The 21,928-nt window shown below is 45.4% G+C and overlaps 1 protein-coding gene across 4 annotated transcripts in view; it reads right to left on the minus strand.

Moving 5' to 3' along the window:
• REV1 (REV1 DNA directed polymerase) overlaps positions 1-19,725 on the minus strand; it is a 1,193,441-nt gene extending 1,173,716 nt beyond the window's left edge. For 3 of the 4 annotated variants that reach the window (XM_069636693.1, XM_069636692.1, XM_069636689.1), the window contains exon 1: positions 19,474-19,680. The gene's annotated coding sequence lies outside the window, so the exon portion shown is untranslated. Of the gene's footprint in view, positions 1-19,473 lie in introns of all 4 variants that reach the window. The other variant, XM_069636691.1, reaches the window with a different exon arrangement.
• Between the last annotated feature and the right edge of the window lie 2,203 nt (positions 19,726-21,928).

Raw genomic sequence — 21,928 nt, forward strand, 5'->3', positions numbered from 1 at the left:
TGGGCGATAGCAGATAGTCACAGAAATAGAGCCTTATTTTTTAAATAGGTACAATTAAACTCTCAGACCATGAACGAGGTAAAACCACAGAATGACACAGAGTTAAAAAGATTATAAAAAATAGGGTGCCACAAGCTCACAAACCATTAAAAGTGCAAGCCATCAGCTTTTACCAGACATTGTACTAAATACAATGTCTCTAACGCTTAGATCAATACCTTTATTTATATCCACTTAATCTACATCTAAGTAAATACCTTGAAAAGGTGATTCATTGATCAGGAGTGATCTGTGCATCAATCATTCCTCCTGAGCTATCAAACCCCTAAGCCACTGGTTTCCAGTCTACAGTCATGTGTTTGGACTGCCCTCACGAAATGCTCCCATTGTTTAACTAGAGAAATAGCAGTCCTACATGAGCAACGCCATCCGTAACTGACCTGTGAATTAAGGACTTCATGGATCGACACTCCAGGTCAAACCATGGTGCATCCCTTCTGCGATTCAAATTGATGAGGATATTGTTACCACTGCAGGAACTTCATATTGAAAATATTCACTCTATCAGGCGATTAAAACCCCTCACCACTGATGTGCAATCTGACATTATGGATGTTAGACAATCTGCATTTCTTATGGCCTGCTCCAAGTCCACCGGCAGACTGGCTATTTTAAAAAGGTAAGAAGGAAAGGGCCCAGATTATTAGGCCACCACCCAAGGACCCCAATACACTTTGTTTTGCCAGCTTTGTAAAGCCTATATAACCTTTTAAGGGAAAGTCCTCGGTTGCCCATGTTTCCTGCAGGTAAATAATGTCAACTCTGCAACTTGCGTCAGACTATTTTATTTATTTATTTGTTCATGTGTATAGCGCGCTAAGCCCTTGGGCATGGTAGGTAAAAAACAATACAGGAACATGGTGGTAGTTATTAATTGACATTCATGGTTTGTTTTCCAGTTTCCGAGGGAGGGGGCAGTGGGAATCAGAGTTAGGTAAACAGGATAGTCTTTAGCACTTTCCTGAAGGTCCAGTAAGACTGTTCAGCTCGAAGGGTGGGCGAGGAGTAGATTCCACTGCTTGGCAGTAATTGTAGGGAAGCTGGAACCACCAACTTTTTGTCATTTGAATTTAGGTTGGGTGATGCGGTAAGTATAGGCTACTCTGGCAGAGGTTGCGCTTTGGTGATTTTTTGGAATAAGTAAGGGGTGGGGGCCACTTTGGACAGGCACCTATGCGTGATAGTGTTTTGAACATGATTCGGTCACGAATCTGGAGCCAGTGGGCACCTTTTCCTGCTGCACTGATGCAGTCGGCTTTGGGGATGTTGAGCGCAGCTCTGAGAGCGTTATTTTGAATGGCCTGCATTTTGCAAACATTGGCATCTGTGGTAACTGCGAAAAGGGCATTACAGTTGTCAAGTCTAGCTCCTACAGTGGCGCGGGCTACGGTCATGCAACTATCTGTAGAGCGGTATGGTCTGGCAGCATTGATTAGTTTGGTTGTGTATGCGGCGCTGGAAGCTATGGCACTCACTTTTCGTGATAAAGATTGTGAGGCGTCTAGATATATGGCCAGTGTTTTTACTACCGGAGAGACCGTGATTGTTACTTTATCAATGGTGAAGGATGAGTATTGGGGGCTTAGAGTTTACTATGAGAAGCTCAGTCTTCTCATCATTTGTATTTGTATTGTATTGTATTGTAATGAATTTATATAGCCCTTTACTCCAAAGTGCTTTACATGAGAACAAGTAAACATACAGCAAGCATACGATGACAACTGAACCACAACCTGATAACAGCATAAAGAAGAACTTACAATAGTACAGCGGAGATGAGGGTGTGGGGGGGGTGAACTAGGGAGTGGTAGGTGATAGAGTAGTTAATGACGGGGGAAAGAACCGGAATGTGAGGGAAGAAGGGCGGAGATAGTGAGACACGAATCAAGCGGGGGACGGGAGGAAGGGGATAGGAGGGACAGAGAGGGTAAGGAAGGAGGAAGAGTATGAGGTAAGGGTAAAGGGGAAGGGAGGTGGTAGAGAAGGTGGGGTGCTAGAGAAGTGAGTGGAAGAGGTAAGATTTTAGAGAGGAGCGAAAGGAAGGGTAGGAGGGAGAAGAGCGGATGTGAAGGGGAGGCGGTTCCAGTGGAAAGGAGCAAGGAGTTCGAAGGAGCGGAAGAAGCGGGAGGGGGCGCAGGGTGGAGGAGGAGAGAGTAGGAAAAGATTAGCAGAGCTGAGAGGACGAGAAGGGGTGTGAAAGGAAAGAAGGGAGGAGAGGTAAGGGGGAGCAAGATCATAGAGGGATTTGAAAACAAGACAGAGGAACTTGAACTTGAGTTGGGAGGGGAAAGAGAGCCAACCTAGAGAGGTGAGGGAGGAGGAGATGGAGTCACGAGGTGAGAGAAGGCAAAGGGAGCGGATGGCAGAGTCGCAGATGGATTTAAGAGGGGAGAGATGGGAGGAGGGGAGTCCGAAGAGAAGGGAGGAACAGTAGAAGAGTCTGGAGAAGAGGAGGAAAGTAATTAAAGGTTTAGTGGCGTGAAAGGTGAGGGGTCAAATTCTACGAATGTTGTAGAGGCGAAAGCGACAGGATTTAGCAGTGAGAGAAATGTGGTGAGATAGAGAGAGGTGAGGGTCAAGATGGAGACCAAAGTTGCGGGAGTGGGGAGAGAAGGAGAGCTGGGCGGGGGAAAGAGAATGAAAGGGGGAGAGGAGGGAGGAGGAACAGTGATAGCAGGGAAGAAAATGAGTTCTGTTTTATCAGTATTCAGAGTAAGGAAGTGTGAGGACATCCAGGATTTAATAGCAGAAAGGCAAGAAGAGAGAGTTGATCATGAATGTCAGGAGAGAAGGAGGAGAAGGAGAGGAAGAGTTGGGTGTCATCAGCATAGAAGTTGTGCGAGATGCCAAAAGAGGAGATAATAGGAGCTAAGAATGAGGTGTAGAGTGAGAAGAGAAAAGGGCCAAGGACAGAACCTTGGGGAACTCCGTAGTTGAGAGGAAAAGAAGGCATAGTCAGTGCGTGGCCATCCAGGATGACATTGTCAAGTATACAGAGTTGAGGGAGACCGAATCTTCTTGGTAGTTTCCAGAGGAGCAGGGGGGGGGTGAGTAAGATCTGCATGTCATCGGCATAGTTTATACAGGATATGCCAATGGAGTCAAGGAGTGTGAATAGTGGTTTGTAAATATGTTATATAGGGTGGGTGACACAAACGATCCTTGTCGGACACTGCAGGAAATGGGTGCTGGTGGAGCACAGGCATTCTCTGCAAATACCCTAATGGATCTGTTCCCAAGGAAGGAGGCTATCCAATCTGAGGTCTCTGGAGAGATGTTGGCAGAGGTCTCTGAGAAGAAGCAGGGCAGGGTTACCTTTACCCTCATTTCATCAATTTGGAGGTTTAGGTCTATGATGGCAAAATAAGGGCTAGGGCTAATGTTACTGGCATGCTCTGTCAATGTTCTTTTTCACGTTTCGAGAAACAAAAAATGTAATACTCTGCGGCTACAACTATGTCAGCCTATGCACAGCATGTGACCTAAGCAGATCCACAAGTCTCAGAAAACTATGGGATACATTACTCACCATAATCGTATTTCTGATGCTTGTATCTGCTCGGATTCACATGCTGTGCATAGGCCGTCATTAAGTGGAAGCTGCTGAGTATTACAGTTGTTGTTTACGAATTTTGAAAAGAGGACATCGACGGGGCGTGCCAGTAATATCATCCCTAGTGTGACGTCCGCTGTACCCATTTTACTGTTAGGTTGACTATTGCGACAAAGGAAATTAGCATCATAGCACGCGTGCATTGCATGCTCTGGAGGAATTAGCGTTTGCATTACAGGCACACGTTTTCGAACTAAACCCCTACTCAACAGCGCAAGCAAATGGAACAGTACGTGTCATGCTTTGCACAAGCATGAGACATACAGTTCCATGTGCTTGCACTACTGAGTAACAGGGGTGGGGAGCTAGTCACAACGTTCATTCCTTCAGAACACGCAATGCTCACTTACTATGGTGATCATTTCCTCTGTGAAAATACTGTGCACAGGAAATAAGCACCACGCCAATGTCTAGTGCCATTGTTGGGCGTGGATCCAGCAATATGCGCCCAGCAATGCACTTTGCTTTTATGCAAAGCAGCCAGCATCCTTTTTCTGGCCACATACTCATCCCTGGTGGTCTAGCGACACCCACCACTCAGTAAAAACACATTTAGCCCATTCCTAGGGGCAGATTGACAGATTACACCGCCAATCTGCCTCCAGGGAGGGCTACACTGCCAATCTGCCCCCAGTGGAAGGGCTAAATACCATGGCCCCCCCAGTAAATCCCCCCCTCCAAAAATATGTATTTTTCATTTGCCCATCTGCCCCCAAGGTGGGCAAAACGCAACGCCCCATGCTTTGAGGGCCAGGGGGGGGGGGGGAGGGCCACTTATATACTAAGTGGGCCCCTCATCCCCCTCCCCACTTCAAAAACATCCCTTGTGCTCTACTCTAGTGGATTTGCTGGGCGTGGATCGAGCGATCCATGCCCATCAATGTTTGAAGGTAGGTGTAGTTGGAAAGGGGAGAGTTTCCCTTTCCAACGACGCCTCCCTCGATTGCCTTTCACTCCCAACTTAAACTTCATTTTCTCTGTCTAGTCTTCAAATCTCTCCATGATCTTGCTCCCCCTCATCTCTCTTCCCTTCTCTCTTTCTACACTCCCTCTAGCTCCCTTCGTTCTGCTGACCACTTCCTCCTCACTGTTCCTCCGTCCACTTGTGCCCACTCTCGTTTCCGCTCCTTCCAACTCCTAGCCCCCCTCCACTGGAACTCCCTTCCTCTATTAATCTGCTCTATCCCTACCTTTTCCTCATTCCGCACATCCCTTAAATCTCTCCTCCATTCCCCGCCATGATTCCCCTCCTCCTTCTTGCTCCCCCTCCCCCACCCTTCCCTCTTCCCCTTAATCCTCTCCCTCCACTTCCCCCTCCACCCCTTCCTCACCCTCACCCTTTCCGTTCCCCTCCTCCTACCCATCCTCCCTCTGCCTCCTAGCTATACTTCACTTCTCTCCCCCTTCCCTTCTGTCCAATTGCTCTACATACTGTTTTGTTGGTCTGATTCAAAATTGTATTTTCTTCTACTGTTAGTGTTATTTTGTTATTGTTAAATGTATCCTGTTAAAATATGCAGCGCTTTATAATGTTTTACACCAAAGACTTAATAAATACAATACAAAATGGCATATAAAATGCCAGAGATAGTGGGGAAACCTACTTTTTTCACTCGCCACAGCCAAAACGGCGAGCGCAATTACATTCAGTGTCACATCAGCGTGCATTACGCACGCTGGCGTGTTACTGAATTAAATCCTACCCCTTGGCCGTGAGGAGGAACCTCCTCCTAACATACCCTGGAGGTTGGATTTAGAGTTTGTGTGATTGCTGCGCTGCAGCGATCGCCCAGGCTCAAATGCTAAAAAGGATGGGCTATGTCGTCCTACCCACTGTAACTGCAGTGCTGAGGTCGAGATATTTCTTCCTTAGCATTTAAGGGGGTTAAAGCATGAGGGGTCATAAATAACTGACAATATTATGATTTTGCATGTGATGTGGAAGTTAGATTTGTGGAACGCTATGTACTTGCCCCTCGTTCCTCTGTAGTAGCTCCTGGTCCGGCCTTAATGCTGGATAGCCATGAGCTGCTTTTAGCTCCTGCTCATCCAATATTAATTACGATCACTGTGAGGGCTGAAGTATCCACCCCATAATACCAAGGAGCTCCAAATAGAAGAGCTACAAATCGCAGCCGAGTTACACTGCCGTTTACATTTTCAAACCAGGATCTCTCATAAAAACAAACAATACAATGTACTATCCTGCCTTTACTTGATCAGGGTCACACCTTTCCAAAAATTGATGTTCTACAGCCAAATGTCACTAGTAACCTTTTGCTCATCGGACTGATTTTTACATGGGCATCTTTATCATAGTGGTACAGTGAAGCGCTAGGTTAATTTCTTTTTGGTTCACAATCACATCTAATTATTGCTTGACAGCATCGGCAATAGGTATTCTCTAGAGTCATCAGGACATCCATACTAAAAACACAACATGAATACAATCGCATCCACAAACCTTTGTTTCCCACCAATAAAATCAAATAAAAACAGACCCTTAATGCTCAGCTTCACTTTATTTTGGGCCACTATGTGCTCATTTTCTTTCCCGTTTGAAATATTAGGACTCATGGAACTTTGCCAGGCCAGTCAGACTGCAGTGAACGTGAACATAATCTGCCAGGACAACCTAATGCGGATGTTCACGATTTTAGTCCCTTGTACCCCCTTGTTGGATGCTACTCCACCCCTCACCTTACAGTGCTACATGCATAATCCACCTCTGCGCATAATCCACCTCCACTCCTTTTCTCCACTCACTGGCCCACACGTGCCTTAGGCTCAGAAGCCGTCCTCTCTGCTCACTCCTTTGGGTTAATGTTTCCAGCGGCTCTAGGCAAGCTTGAGTTGATCCTCTAATTCCGTGCCCGCCCTCTTCGGCACAGGCTCTCTCAAGACCTAATCCAAGTAGGAAACATGTCTTGTGCTCACTTTGCCGCCTCTTTTTTTCCTCCAATTCCAGGCATTTTTAGCACCCATAGCGGGTGACACTTGCAATAAAAGAATGGATGCCAACTGGAATAATGCCCTTCTTGGTGGGCAGTGCCGTCTGGGTAATATACTGCCACATCGATAATGCCCACGTTTTGTGCGAGTCATTAACTCTGGGCAGTGGGCTGTTACCAAATAGCACATCCCACCTCAAACAAGATTATTGCCTATATGAGTTGCAAACCAGCTGTTCCTTTTTAGCTTCTTATCCAGCAAACAAAACCAAACACATACACACCTCCCTGCCTCATTCTTCTTGTGATTTTGATCTCACTCACCTCGATACCCCTCTAATTTTTTCACATTTGGCATTTCTTTCTTGTACAGAGAAATCCCTATAGGTTTATTCTCTCGCCCCTGTGCCATCGTGGATCACTCACACACATCTTTGCGCTTTTTTTTATATTTCATTTAAAAGTGGGTTTAATCTTCCCAGACTTACTCCCTCTTCTTACTCGAAAAGTTAGTTGTGGTCCAATTATTTTCTCACAACAGCAGCAAAGCTGGGAGGGGCTGGGGGCAGAGATCATAGATCAATTCACTCAATACTAACCTTTGGTGCTGTATGAGTGGGAAAGAAGGTGGTTGGGAGGGGCTGAGCTGGTCTTCCTATGAATAAACCCCCAGCAACAAAGCTTTTCATCCATGCATGGATACAAGATTCGATCAGAATTGGCCAACATGTCAAATGGTCACGTCGTAAACACTGCCTTTCAGTGGCACGTTGGATCACTGCAGTCCCTTCGCTATATCTCGCTGTTTGCATCAATGGGCAACATTTTCTGGAGTAACAACAATTTACTTTTGTATATATGTTCCACAAGAAGCCTAAAAGGCTAAGCAAATACTGACCAAGGATTGCTTTACCTTTATCACATTTTCTGGGTTATAGCTCAACCATTTACTCCCAAGCAAAGTCTTGATCCTACCTCTCCTCCTCTCTTTTCTCATCTAATCTCATTATTACCCTTCTGAACACTATCTTCACTTTAGTATTACTGTTCCTACTCTGATATTCTCCATCTCTAAAATGTCCCTTATTTCCTGAATCCCTGGCCCGTACTTACCCAAAGTCTGGTCTCACCTCTTCTTTCCATTGCTCCTCCCACTCTGACTTCAACCTGGCTCCGAGCTCCTCCTTCCAGCAACTCTATCCTTTTTGAAAGTGCACTTCTACACCCTCGCTCCCGTGCCTGGATCACCCCCTTGATCAACTCGAGGCGGACAAAAAACAGCACCTGTAAAGATACCCTTCCTCTTCTCCTCACCTACAAGTATGCCCTTCTCTCCTTCTTTGTGGCCCTGTACTCTGCCAAATTATCCTACATCTTTAATGGGATTACACCTCCGATTTCCCCCAAAATATCCTCCAGGCTCGGAACTATTGCAGCTCAGCGCTACCTCCTCTACACTATTTGTGAACATTTCCCAATACTTCTCTTAGATGAACTCTAAAACCAAGGGTACTTTCCTACCTCTTCTCCCTCAGTCTAATTTTCCACTTTAAACTATGCTCCTTATTGAAATAAGCATGCCCCATCCTAGGAAGAGCCAAACGTGCACCTCTGTTGATCCATTGTCTTGACAGATAGAACTTGAACGTGCACTTCCTCTCGTCTGCTCTTAACTCTCTCTACTCCCTTTCACTTGGGATCGCTCCTTCCTGCTTAAGGGCAGCTACCATTCTAACAAAAGCCTTGGGCAGACTATTAATTCTGCTATCAGCCGATATCCCTCCTTCCTCAATACTCTCCACCTTCCTCGACACTAACAACCTCCGTGACCATCTTCAGTCAGTTTTCCACAGCCATAATTCTACCGAAACAGCCCTCACTTATTTCTCCAATGTTCTCACTACCAGTAACCATTGCAAACTAGCCTCCATCCTAATCCTCCTAGATTTCTCGGCCAGCTTTCATACCAAGTATAAGCCCACTCATTCGCACCTCAGCTGACCTTGGAATTCAGGTCACTGCTCTTAGCAGGGCTGCCATTTATCTGTGCAACCGCATCGTCTCAAGCACTCGACAAAGGAAACTTTAAACTGACCTCCCTTCCTGTTGGTGACCCACATGGCTCCATCCTAGGCCCACAACTCTTCACCCATTACGCGTTCTCTATTGGTCATCTCATCTCCTCCTTTGGACTCTCTGATCACATTTGCATGATAAAAAAATGTTGGGTAAAATATCACGTATTGCTATTTTACCTCTATATTTGTGGACCCTCCCGCCCCCCAAACATTTGGCTGACTCTATGGCGAGAGCACAATCAATCTTTCATGGACGTTTTCTCAAACGTGCTGAAGCCAATAAGTGACTGAAACATGCCGCACAAAAAACAAACCACTTGGAAAAGCTCCATCTAATGCTAAGCGAAAATCAATATCAAGAGCTTCTGAAACACAACAACAAACAGCAGCACGACTTGCCGACCAGAGAACAAGAGCAACTTTCTCCAGGGTAAATGAGATGCCAGAGCAAACGGAAGCAAGACTTGTCGACAAGAGCAACATCCTCTAGGACACGGGCAACACCAGGTACCCAAGCTAGGCCCCGTTAAAACGGGTCCCTTGGTTAATGGGCTAACCCCCTACTCACAGATCAAAGATCAATGGAGGGGGAGATAAAATCAGGTCGGCAGAAGACATACAAGTGATACAAGGGACCCTAAATGCCCTCCCAATCCTCAGACCAAAAATATGTACGAGCCCGGCTGTGCGGACTGAGGCTATTCAAGATCACAGAGTGGTCCCCTGCATCCACCAGCTGCAAACAACCAGATTCACAGCCAGAATATTCATAAGCCAATGCCACAATGGATGAGTGCCCCCAATTTGACCCCTTTGGGGAATATGAGGACAGGAGGGATGCCAAGAGACTTTGAGAGGGACAGTAGTAATTATAAAAAAAACTTCCTTTATCGGAGGGTAGGGCAGACCGATCCATAGTCCTTAATGTCGAGAAACTTGCAAATGGGTCCTATGAATCACAGGAGTCCCTGATCAATACATGTGTGCATTATTTCAAGCACGTAAGAGGGTGCATGACCATTATCAGAAGCTATATACTTAAATGCATAAGACAGGAGCATATGATTGTGGTATACTTAAAATAAATTACTGGTTAAAGGAGGGCTTACTGTCCTTGGAACATCGGGTATACCCACCAGTGGCGTCATAAATCACATTAGGCTAACCGTACACATGAAGACTATGGACTCCCAAAATGTCAACTATGCAATGTGGGGATTGGAACCAGTGGGAAGGGGGTTCAATGCACAAGAGTCTGACAGTAGAAGGGATAAAAACGACCTGGAGGGCTTAGACTAACAAAACCCCGTCCCCAAAAATTGAAGCTATGGCCAAGGTAGAGAGAAGTAAAATTATCTCTTGGAACATAGCACGCCTTAGAAAACACCCGGTAGACATTGGTGTAGCTTCATTAAGGAACATGATACAGTGTGTATCAATGAAACATGGGAATGGGGTCGATTACATATGAAAGTTACGAGATATTTCAGGTGCCAGCAACCAAGGGATCCAGAGGGAGACCATTTGGCGGGCTGGCCACATTTATAAGTACTCTTCTTGATTGGCACATTTCAGCCACAGAAACTGATTCTCCTGATGTTCAGTACTTGGTGCTTATGCCATCGGGTACCGAAGCTACCTATTTTTTTTAATATCTATTATCAGGTTACAAGTAAGGGGACTAATCATGCAATCGAAATAGCAAGTAATCTTGGAGAAATGTTTGGGCTCACATTCTATACTTGTTGAAGATCTGAACCTGCAAATTAAGCACCTGTCCGACATGGAGGGGCTATGGGATGATCTAGATGATGTGTGGGACACTTACCCCATTGAACTCTAACATTCAGAATAGGGCCGATCCGCAGGCTCTTGGCTGTGCAGCCTCTCTATTTGGCATGGAGCAAAGAGCCTGTATTGGAAGCCTTGTAAAAGACCAGCCGGCAAAATCCACATACCACGCATATTGACTATATTTTGTTCATCCCTGAAAATGTGGATTTATATAAAGGATTTTGTGATTCTACAACAAGAGGGGAGTGATCATAAACCCCTATTTCTAACATTGATTGATTTGGGTAAACAAATGATTGATTACCAAAGTAGTCATAGTAATGCCGTCCAAACCAAGGGACAATGCAAGCAAAGGATCAAATGGCTCGACCTCGATATGGAATATCTGGGACCTAAAATCTATGGGTCGATTCTCCCTGATTTGGAGTGGTTATCAACTGGGAGACATTAATATTTGTACTGTACATGACAACCTGATCCAGACCATACAACCATTCGTAACCAGAACCTGTAAGACCTGTAAGCGGCAAGGGTCATCAAACATAATGACTGGTTTGAGAAGGACTGCAAGACAGCCAAACTAGACATTTTAATATGCTCGATAGGACCGAATTGAGGTGCCTAAGAGCATGCTATAGACAGCTAAATAAGACCAAAAAAAAAATAATAAAAAAAAAATAAAAAGGAGCATGCACAGCATGAATGGGATAGGCTACAGGAAGCATCAGATTCGGGTGATACCCGTCTGTTTTGGAAGATAGTGGAAATAAAGAAGGAAGCGGCAACAAAATTGCCGTTAATATTAGCCCAAGTAATTGGAGGAAACATTTCAAGGACCCATATGGGGGAGAAATATCGGCTGAACAGCCTAGATATACCCCAATTCGACCCACTGGAAGTTGTAAATGTTATTCAATCCCAAAGAAGGGGAAACGCCCCAGGGCCAGATTTAATACCCATAGACCTGGCCATGGATGAACCAACAATTTGGGCACCGGTCTTATGGCGTTTATTTAATGCGGTCCAGAGATTTAACAAGGTACCCTCTTCTTGACAAAATGCAACCATAATCCCCATCTATGAAAAAGGAGGGAGAGAGCACCCTTGGAACTTCAGGCCGTTCTCATTACTGGATGGTGCGGGGAAGGTATTTCCAGAATTATTTACGAGTATCTGCAGGAATGGGTGGTATAGGAAGGGCTGATTGACCATCTCCAGGCTGGGTTTAGGCCCAAAACGATGGACCAAGCATTCCACCTACACCTCACGCAAAAATATTTGGTCCTGAGAAAAATGAACCTTTTCTCTGTATTTTTTGATCTCATGACCGCCTTCAACTAAGTAACGCGGGGGATGCTGTGGTCCATTTTGGCCAAAGGGGGAATACCAGCTAATCTGCTGAGAATTATAATACAACTGTTTTCCAAAAAAAAGAGCCCCAGTACGAAGAGGATTGGAGGGAGAACTAACTGAACCATCTATGGTGACAAGAGGGGTGAGGTAGAGATGCGTCCTTGCCCCCTGTTTGCGACTTTATATTAATGAAGTAATTCAATATGTTAGATCAAAGTGTCTGGACCAGCCGAAATTCAGCAAAGAATCAATACCAATACTTATTTGCAGATGATGCGGTACTCTTATCGACGTCCACTAGGGGACACGCAACTACTCTTGAAGCATTTGTTGAGAAGTGTGCAGAGCTCCATTTTGAAATTAACATAGGGAAAACAAAACTGTTTGTTTTCCGACCAAAGTTCAAGAAGCAGATAAAAGCAAAACTAAATATCAATAGAATTGCTGTTGAACAGGTTCAGTGTTATGATTTGGGGGTTACATATAATGACCAATGCAACTGGACCTCACAGTTATTCAAATCCAGTGCAACATTGGAAAAATACAGGGTGGGGGGGTGCAATATGGAGTATTTTCCAGGCCCACGAACGAGGTGCAATTTCCCCAGCCCTTACCGTTTACAGAGCCATGACCAAATCAGCCGCCTTCTACGGGGCAGAGATGTGGGGATACACAAATGTCTGCAAGTTGGGTTTGGCTGAAAGATGCTTCCTCAAACAACTTCTTGGGCTGCCAACAGCATGTCCAGGTAATCTGATTTATTTAGAATTAGGTCTTAGAACAATCATCAGTGATGTCTCCTTCAGACATGAAGCTTATTGGTGTAGATTGTGGATGACCCAGGAACGTATTATGTATCATGAAGCATATGCTGGGGACAAAGAAGGTAGATTGTTGCCCTGGGTCCAACACGTGAAAAAACTGTTGGAACTGAATCTGGAAGAACTATGGAATAATCGCACAGGCATCACATCGATCGATGTAGAAAAAGCAGAGAATATCTCACGGGTGGATGTCGAGATTTAATTGGTTAATGCATGCAGTGGCTTGTCTATAGGACCTACCTATCTGGCCAGCAGATCGGTGTTGGGGTCTCAAAGGTATTTAGATTTGGTTAGCTTGCTCGTTCCCTATAGATAAAATTTAGGCTAGGTCAATTGAACCTAGCATGTAGCACCAGACTGGGGATAGAGCTACAGATGACATATCTGGTATGTGGACTGGCAAGGGAATTCAGAATCCACTTCCTGTTCTTTTGCCCGGCCTATCTTGGGGCTAGGAATAAATATCTGAAGACCATTTGTAACAAAGTAATACGCTGCACAAGTGAAGCCACTGTGCTATTCAGGTGTTGTGATGACATAAATTTAATATTTTTTGTAGTAAGTCGTATCCATCGGGCCTGCAAAAAAGATCCAAAGCATTAAAAGCTGTTGATGCTAGGACCTAAACCCGATTTTTTTTAAAGAACCAGGACCCCAACAAATAATATTCATTTCTCCTTTGGTTCTCGATTATGAAATCGTAATCATTGTAATATAGCTGAAAATTCACTTTATTGATTTCAACATGTAATGACGCTGCTAGAATAGTATCAGATGCACTATTGCTAAACTTGCACACACTAAGATGTTAGATTCCAATTATTGTAACACCCAAGCAGAATGGCATGTTTATTAGGTTGGCGGAAAACACAGCACTGCAAGTTGTAGCTGATGAGAATTAACTTGAAACTTTTATTAAAGGAGAAGGATAAAACTATATAATGAATTTGATCTTAGATGTTGAAGTCACTCAGTTTTATATAATCAAATAAGCACTTTATGGCCTTTTGCACACCGCAATGTCGCTATTTGACAAATGAATGCACTTGTAATAATATAAGCATATTACGACCCTAGATTTTAAAACATAGGATTTAAATAAATGTTTCTTTGTATGCACCGTCGTCAATTGTATATAATATATATATGTAAAACTGCATCTGGTCATTTCTTTCTTAATCACCCTTAGGAAACACGCCAGACCCAGATGAAGTTTACCAGGATACATTATTAGCATTGTTTGTTTGTTTTATTATTTATAATGCGCACCAGAGCCGAAGGTATCAGGGCGCAGAGAGCTACACGTAGATTTTCAGCTTGGTTACAGTGCTGTACAAGTATATACAAGTTCAAAACAAATACAAGATATACAGTTTTTACAAGTGTATACAAATTCAAAACAAGATGCAAGTCCAAATGCAACATATACAATATGGAGGAAGTCAGGAGGTAAGTACAGCAGGATAAGGTCGACAGTATATCCAGAGTGTGATAAGGGGGTTTATCAGCTATTTTCTCTAATCCATTTGGTGATATTAAGTCTGAAGTGTGGAAGCATCGAGTTTTTATCTTGCATTTAAGTATTGAACTGTTCCTCTTTTCTGTAATTATGTTTTTGGCAAATGACTCAATTGTTAAATAAAAGCTAGATGACGATGATGATGATGATATCCTGAAGCCACCCCACTGGATAGGATACATGGGAACTTTACCCCCGCCCCCTTCCCCAGCACATTCACACGGACAGCCCTGGGAGAAATAGACTCACCACACCAAGCAGTATATTTGACATGTCCCGCTACTGTAGTCAGGCCATTACTAACAATCACTCACACCTGACTTCCATTAAACTTCCCCACACGGATAAAAGGCGGAGCACGAAAGCACACAAAAGGTACAGCAGTTTCGAGTCTGCAGCTGAACAAGGGGAGAAAGACGGCAAACCAAGAAGGGTTTGTAAGAAGGGAATTACTGTTGACCTTTTCGGCAAGACGCTGTCGCTTTAAAGAAAGCTTCGAGGCAGAAAGCGTACGTCCAGGAAGCTAGACTAAAAAATCCTGCATTTTGTGTCCGAGATACTGAAGGCCCTCCTGTGTAACTGCCCAAGGTGGGAAGGAGCAGCAGCAGCCACCGTTGTATCATCCTTGGCTCCAAGAACAAAGACGCGCCAGAAAGAGCAACACAGCCAGTGAGTTGGGGAGACCGATGCAAGACCGGTCTGTGTTGAAGTCATGGTAGCAAGCAGCAACATTGTATACCGAACACTGGAGCGAACATTGATAAACGCGGGTGATGAAATACGCAAGTAAAGCTAAACTGCTAATGAATGTCTGAACTGGAGATGGAAAGATACGATACCGTTGACAGAGCGGTCCGGCACCGTGAATGTGCTCAATCAAAGGTCTCTGAGGTATGCCGCCAAGAGAAACAAAAGTAGAAGACTGATGAGAACAATTCAGTGAATCAAAGTGGTCCTACGACGGTTTAAGCAAACCCCATCGTTCATTCGAAAGTCTTCGATTTAGATATCAAGGCGATCTGGAGCCGAACGAGGGAGATCCATATCAAGAGTATCCAAGCATGAACGAGGGAGATCCATGGTCTGAGCCCAAACGAGTGAGACCAAGTATGAATATTGTGATAAAAAGGGGGTCTCGGCCTGAAGAGGGAGACCCATGATAAACATTGAAAAGCGAGAGCTTGTGCATGTGAAAATCCTGATAGGAATGTGTTACGACAGACCCTCTGCAGTAAGAGACTTTTATTGGAAAAGAGGCTTTGGCAGAAGGCCCTGATGTCCGGGCTTTGAACTGTATCCTCGTGGCCGAGAGGCCAGAGTGTGTGCGAAGCTCAAACGTGCTGCCTTGCCCCATGCTGAAAATGTAGGGAAGGGAAGCCAATTGCTTGACCATCCTGACATATTGTTTCTTGAACACTTTTGCATACACCATTGTCCCACACCCTTTAGTATTTAGAAGGATTGGCAATAGGTTTATCAGTATGGGCCCGCCCTTTCATTTAACAGAAACTGGACTAGGACTGTGTTATTATTTGATGGTCGTAGCTTGCTCCCATCCTTAGCTTTAGGTTTAGATAGGCGTTCAACCAACCCATTTGAAGTTCAATAAACACCCTTGAACTGTGATCACTTGTGTCTGTCTTCACCGTTTAATGCCATGCCTTCCTTACACAGGTCAGTTGCTAAAACATTACTTGGCATTTTCAATAGGGTTGGCTTCCCTAAAGAAGTTGCGTCTGACAGAGTCATCAAATGCAAGTGCATGCAAGCCTTGTGGGAGGAGTGTGAAGAGGATGCCGGATTGGCTGACGGACCACAACCAAGAACGTTGGAAGGTACCATCGAGCACAACCGAAGACTCACATCAGAGGCATCATCAAACTAACAGATTTACTAGCCAACGTTCCCCCTTTCCTGCTCCTCCAACATAACCAATGCCACTATACATGACTAGGGTGTTGCCATACTACACCTTCCTTGTCGAGCCCTTCATTCAGCTACCTCCAACTCTCTGAGGGACAGATGCTTCTCCAGGCAGAGAGTGGGTGGTAGATCTTTCTCCTCAGCAGGTGCCTTGAGCCAAACCACTGGATGTTCTGGAAGCAGCTCAAGACATTCCTATTCTCCTCTGCTTTCTCTCTCTCTCTCTCTCCCGCCTCTGCTGACCACCTGTCTGCAGCACCGACTGGTTGCTTGGCTACCCTCAGAGTCTCACTTGGTACCAGGCTCCTCCATGATCAGTCTCCCCTGCACTGCCTCCGGGCCTACTGCGCACTTAGGGGCTGCAACTGTAATCTCTACAGTCCCCTGCCTCCTTGCACTTACCCAGAGCGGTGCTGTCTGATTGCACTCCACCCTTTCCTATCCCTTCCCCTGCACTTGCCATTGTCACACTTGCACGATCTGAATGACACAATGCCTAGTAAGATCGCTTGTCTTGTCCTCCCCTCTGCCTTCCCGCCCTTGTCTTGTCACACCTAGAAACACTTGTGTACAGGCTTCTTATAAATGACATAGCATTTCATATGATATCATAGATACACTGGAAACTAATCTAATGCTCGCACTCAACCAACCAACTCTGTGAGACTCTAGAAATAACATTAGGGGGGGTGGGGGGGAAACACCCTTGCACATAGTCCATAAATCCATCAACCCTACACAAATGCACACCAAAACAATATCAAACACCTAAAACTCAGCTGTGACTCTGCACCCCTTATGGATACAAATGACCAGTGTGCACGACCTCAAACCCCACCCTAACATCATACGACACACACCCAACAGAAACACTAGCACAAATCCGAAGCACTGAGTCCTACCCATATGGTTACAACATGCAGGGTATCTAGAACCAACTCCCACACGCAAGACAATGATCACAGATGCCAGATCCTCCTGGTTCTGAACCTATCCCATCATCCTATCCTCACTAACGCACCCAGCCCCATTCTCTTGCAGAGCCACATGAGCGCCTGGAGACTGCCCATGGGTGGTAGCGGTGCAAGTCAGTAATATAACATAACACCATATATGACTGTGCTATTATAAAGGGGTTGTGGCCATAACTCTCCCTCCCACCCCGCCTAGGCCCCCAATCACATATATACAAAAAGAAATTAATTTTCAGCTAGGACTTCTTACATAACCATCAACGGAAATATAAGATTACGTGTGGTAAATAACGGATTCCAATATGCAGAAACAAAAAGAGTTACTTGCGAGAGTGTTGGGGACAGGTGTAGTAGGTTTGATGAAGAATATCTGTTTTTGGGTAAGGCAGAGGAGCTACTGAAATCTATTCTGGAGCCACGGTTGTATGACTTTAAGCTTACATGGAGGGCTTGAGATGTCATTATAGATTTGGGGAGTTCATATGATGGTCATTTATTTATTCGTATTTATAAAGTGCACGATGCCTACGGGCAGTTGTGCGCTTTATAAATAAATACCTAGCTAACATTGTAGATTTACGGCCATCAACGTGGTAGTTGTATTTTTTTTTACTCTAAACCCCACCCACGCCACCGATAGCTCCCAGCGGATCCGCAACTAAGGGGTTTGGCCTGCAATAAAACACAAGAGGCTGCAAAGGTGTCTGGAAATACACGAAAGGGGCAGGCTAAGAAACAAGTTCGTCAAATTATTAAAAAATGCTTCTTTTAGATGCAAAACGAGGCATTCATCCGATTACAATGGCTTTATACTGAGGTCTTGTAAACAGCCACCGGGCTTTGACATCCTAAGGCTTCAAAGCTCAGAGTATCGCGTTGATGCCTCTCAAAAAACGAAATATATATTTTGTATTAAAAAAAAAATTAAATGAAAGTATCCTGGGGTCATGATCACAAGTTGTTGGTGGAGCCAGTCAAAATTAAAGCTTATTTCTAGGCATGCACAGGGGAACCAGGTCTACGTTTTTTAGAATTTGATTAATTGTAAATTGAGACAATTGCGTTGGCTCCACTACTACACATATTAATTAATAAGGTTTCATTGCGTCATAAATGTCACTGATAGTGAAAACATGATTCCAGAACAGCTTTGACCAAGATCACAAGGCACTCCACTTACCAACACTGATTCAAGGGTAACTCAAAAGTACAATGCAGTAACTATTGCAGCAGTGAATAAGGTAAACAGATAAAGTGCTCGCCTGTCAAACTAATGTTAAATCACAGACCACTAAGAACCTGTTACCACTATTTGGGAAATGCACATATCTGAACTAGTTATTTGAAAATGGTAAATCAAAGTGAACTGTGTGTGTTTCCGATTCGAATGTAATTGTGCAAAATGTGGTGGGTTCACAGCGGTCTTTTAGTGTGGTGGGTGGGGCAATGCAAGTTCCCCAAATACGTCAATTTTGGGAGGGTGGTGCATGGAAGTGTGGCCACTGCACAAGTGGCCCTCGAGCCACTGAAAAGTTGGCACCTATGACCATTCTGTTCTCATCTGTGTATTTGTTTGTGAATGTCGTCCTGTGTGATGGTTATTGAAATAAAAAAGGTGCGTATCAGTTACATGGGTCTTCCGTGTCATATATTGTGGTTTTGTAATTTGCAAGTAGTGAAAATAAAGAATTTAACAAAAGATGAAGAATAGGAATAAGGGTATACGTAGAGAAAGAGGAGAGAGTGCGAGGTTAAATATGTGCAGGGGGTGAATACTTAGAAGAAATGCTGAGTGAGCAGCGCAGGTTTTCTCAAGGAGCGGAGTATGTGCCTCTCCCTTCGGAATCACCCCAAGACTCGACACTATATTCTACTCAAGAAAACGCCGATACCGTAATTACTCGATAACACCATATGCAAACGGGTGTGAACTATCCGTACAAAGTAGTATTGCCAATGGTGTCAGCGTGGTGCAGGAATGTTGTCATTACTTGCATCACCCTCTCCCTCCCACCGCTCCAGCTTTGACACAGCACTGCTCCAAACGTTCCACTGCACCCAGGTCCTCACATGACCTTGGCTTTCTTGCCATTTGTTCCTCTGTGAACAAACTGGCACAGCTGTTTTACGGCAAGAATGGTCACTTGACTGTCCATAGTTATTCTATGGGGTGGGGTGACTGGACTCGTCTGGCCAAAGTGGGTTTAGTAGTAGCTGCCTTCAGTACCTGTCCACATTCAATTGTTTGTTCCTACGGACCTGTTGTCTTTCACCGGCATCTGTGGAAAGGGAGGTTTAGAGGCACTTGTCTCTCCCCTAAGACACTAGAGTCCCATCTTCCCACTGAGGTGACGGTCATCCACCTGTCCATTGTTATCACCTACCTCTGGACTGTCTGGAGAGAGATGGTCAATTCGCCACTCCGAAAGACTTTCCTTACTCTATTCATTGCTGAAGAGTGCGTTACTCGTCTGCGAAACAGTGTCGGTCTCACCTTGCGGGGTAGTTCACCAGATATCCTCCTCGGGTATTGGTACTGTCTAGTTCCCGTCTGAGAAACGGACCCTAGTAATGCTCCGCCTTCTCGCCATGTGAGCAGCACGTTACGTTCAGACAATGTGCGTCCTACGATTACCCCCTCCCTCGGTTAGTGTCTAGTTCCCATCCGAGAAACGGAGCATAGCAACGCCCCGCCCACTCTTCCCCACGTGACTCTGAGCACGTACCCTACCATTCGCGTAGCGTCCGACTCAGTCATCATTGTATTTTCGTGAGCAGTTTTAGTGAGCGGAAGCGGAATTGCCACGGGAATGCTTCGGCGGCAAGTGCAAGTGCAACCGGGATCTGCGTACTTTTGGCTGGCTGAGGTTAAAGTGGGCATGTTCTTCGCGATACCGGAAGCGTTTCTGCAAGACGAAATTGAGATGGGGTAGCGGAATACAACCGGAATCTGCGTGCTCCAACTGGTTGAGGTTAAGGTGGCCTTTTTATTCGTGTTACCGGTAACGTTTCTGCAAGACACCAGATGGAACGTTTGACCTCGTCTTGTCCATTTTCGGGAGGGGGAACCGGGAAGGCTCTGGCTGCCAGGCTGCAAGCAGGAATGCAGTAGGAAACTGCGTGCTTTACATTTTGCATTTTCTTCGGGATACCGTGAAAGTTCTTGCAAGACACCAGATTGAGACTGGGGAGCGGACAATTGCATTTACTTTAAAATGATGTTCTATTCAACGTGAAAGGTATGGAGGGCTAAGAAAAGGAACAACGCAGGGATAGTGGTGTTTAACATATCAAAGGGGGCTAATGGGGGATTTAATGTTTGATGATAGTGTGTTTGGGATGGGTAGGATGGCCTGTTTTAGAAGGGGTCGGCTGGGGCTATCTGCGTGTGGTTCGGGAGAGGAACATGGGCTTCTTGGTGTGGGTCTGCAAGCAGGATGGGTCATTTTGCTATGTTGAGGGAGGATGGGGTATTATGGTATTGGTTTAGAGGCAGGGATGTGGCATCTTGGTGGGATCTGAATGGTTCTCTAGGGGCACGCTGGTGTGGGTCTGGAGGGATGGGACACAGTGGTGTGGGTCTGGAGGGAGGGATGGGGCATATTGAGGATGGCTCAGCGGCAACGTGCGCCACTTGGAAGCAAGACGACACGAAGCAACACAGGTTTGATCCCCGGGTCTGCGCTTAAAAACCTCTGGGTGTTTAAGCGCGTTATAAATACGCAACTAAGACAAAAAAAACTATTATGCAACAAAACAAAAAAAAAACAATTCCTGTAACAGCACCTCGATGCCTGCGTGCTGTGTGAGCGCTTTAAAAATGTAAAATAAATAAATATTGGTTTGGGTCTGGCGGGAGGGATGGGGAACATGGGTGTGAGTCTGGAGGGAGAGATGGGTCATCTTGGGGTCTGCAATGATGGATGCAGGCACATTGGTTCGGTTTGGAACATGTATGGGGCATCTGTTGGTCTGGAGGTTGGCATGGGTCATTTAGGTGTGGGTTGGGAGGATGGGGTGTCTTAGTGTGGGTGGGATGGGGACATCTGTGCATCTGGGGGGTGGGATTGGGCATCTTGGTGTGGGTCTGGAGGGAGGGCATGGAGCACATTGGTGTGGGTTTGATGGGAGGCATGGGGCACATTGTTGGTCTGTGGGAGGGATGGGGGCATCTTGGTGGGGTCTGCAACAGATGGATGGGGGCACATTGGTGTTCGTCTGGAACAGGAATGGGGCCTCTTTTGGATTGGTTGGTGGCATGGGTCATCTAGATGTGGGTTGGGAGGGTGGTGTGGGGCATTTTGGTGTGGGTGGGATGGGTACATTTGTGCATCTGGAGGGTGGGGGCATCTTGTGGCTCTCGAGGGAGTGGATGGGTGTGGTTCTGGAAGGAGGTATGTGGGCACTGTTTGAGTTATTAGGGAGGCACATGTGGGGGTCTGGAGGGACAGATTATTTGGGATACCGGGAACGTTTCTGCAAGACACCAGGTGATTTTCGTGAGCGGGAACCGGGAAGGCTCGGGCTGCAAGAGCAGCAGGAATCTGTGTGTTCTTGGCTGGCTGAGATTACAATTGCCATTTTCTTCTGGATACCATGAAAATTCCTGCAAGACACCAGATTGAGATGGGGAGAGTGGAAGAAATTACATTTACTTAAAAAATTGTTCATCTATTGAACGTGAAGGGTATGGAGGGCTAAGAAAAGAAACAGTACATGGACAGTGGATGGTGGTGTTTAACTGATCGAAGGGGGCTAATGGGGGAATTTAATGTTTGAGTGTTTTGGATGGGTGGTTTTAGAGGGGGCCGGCTGGGGCTATCTGCGTGTGGTTCGGGA

This window comes from Ambystoma mexicanum, chromosome 7p (genome assembly GCF_040938575.1).
Source record: "Ambystoma mexicanum isolate Mex_15411 chromosome 7p, UKY_AmexF1_1, whole genome shotgun sequence".
NCBI lineage: Eukaryota > Metazoa > Chordata > Amphibia > Caudata > Ambystomatidae > Ambystoma > Ambystoma mexicanum.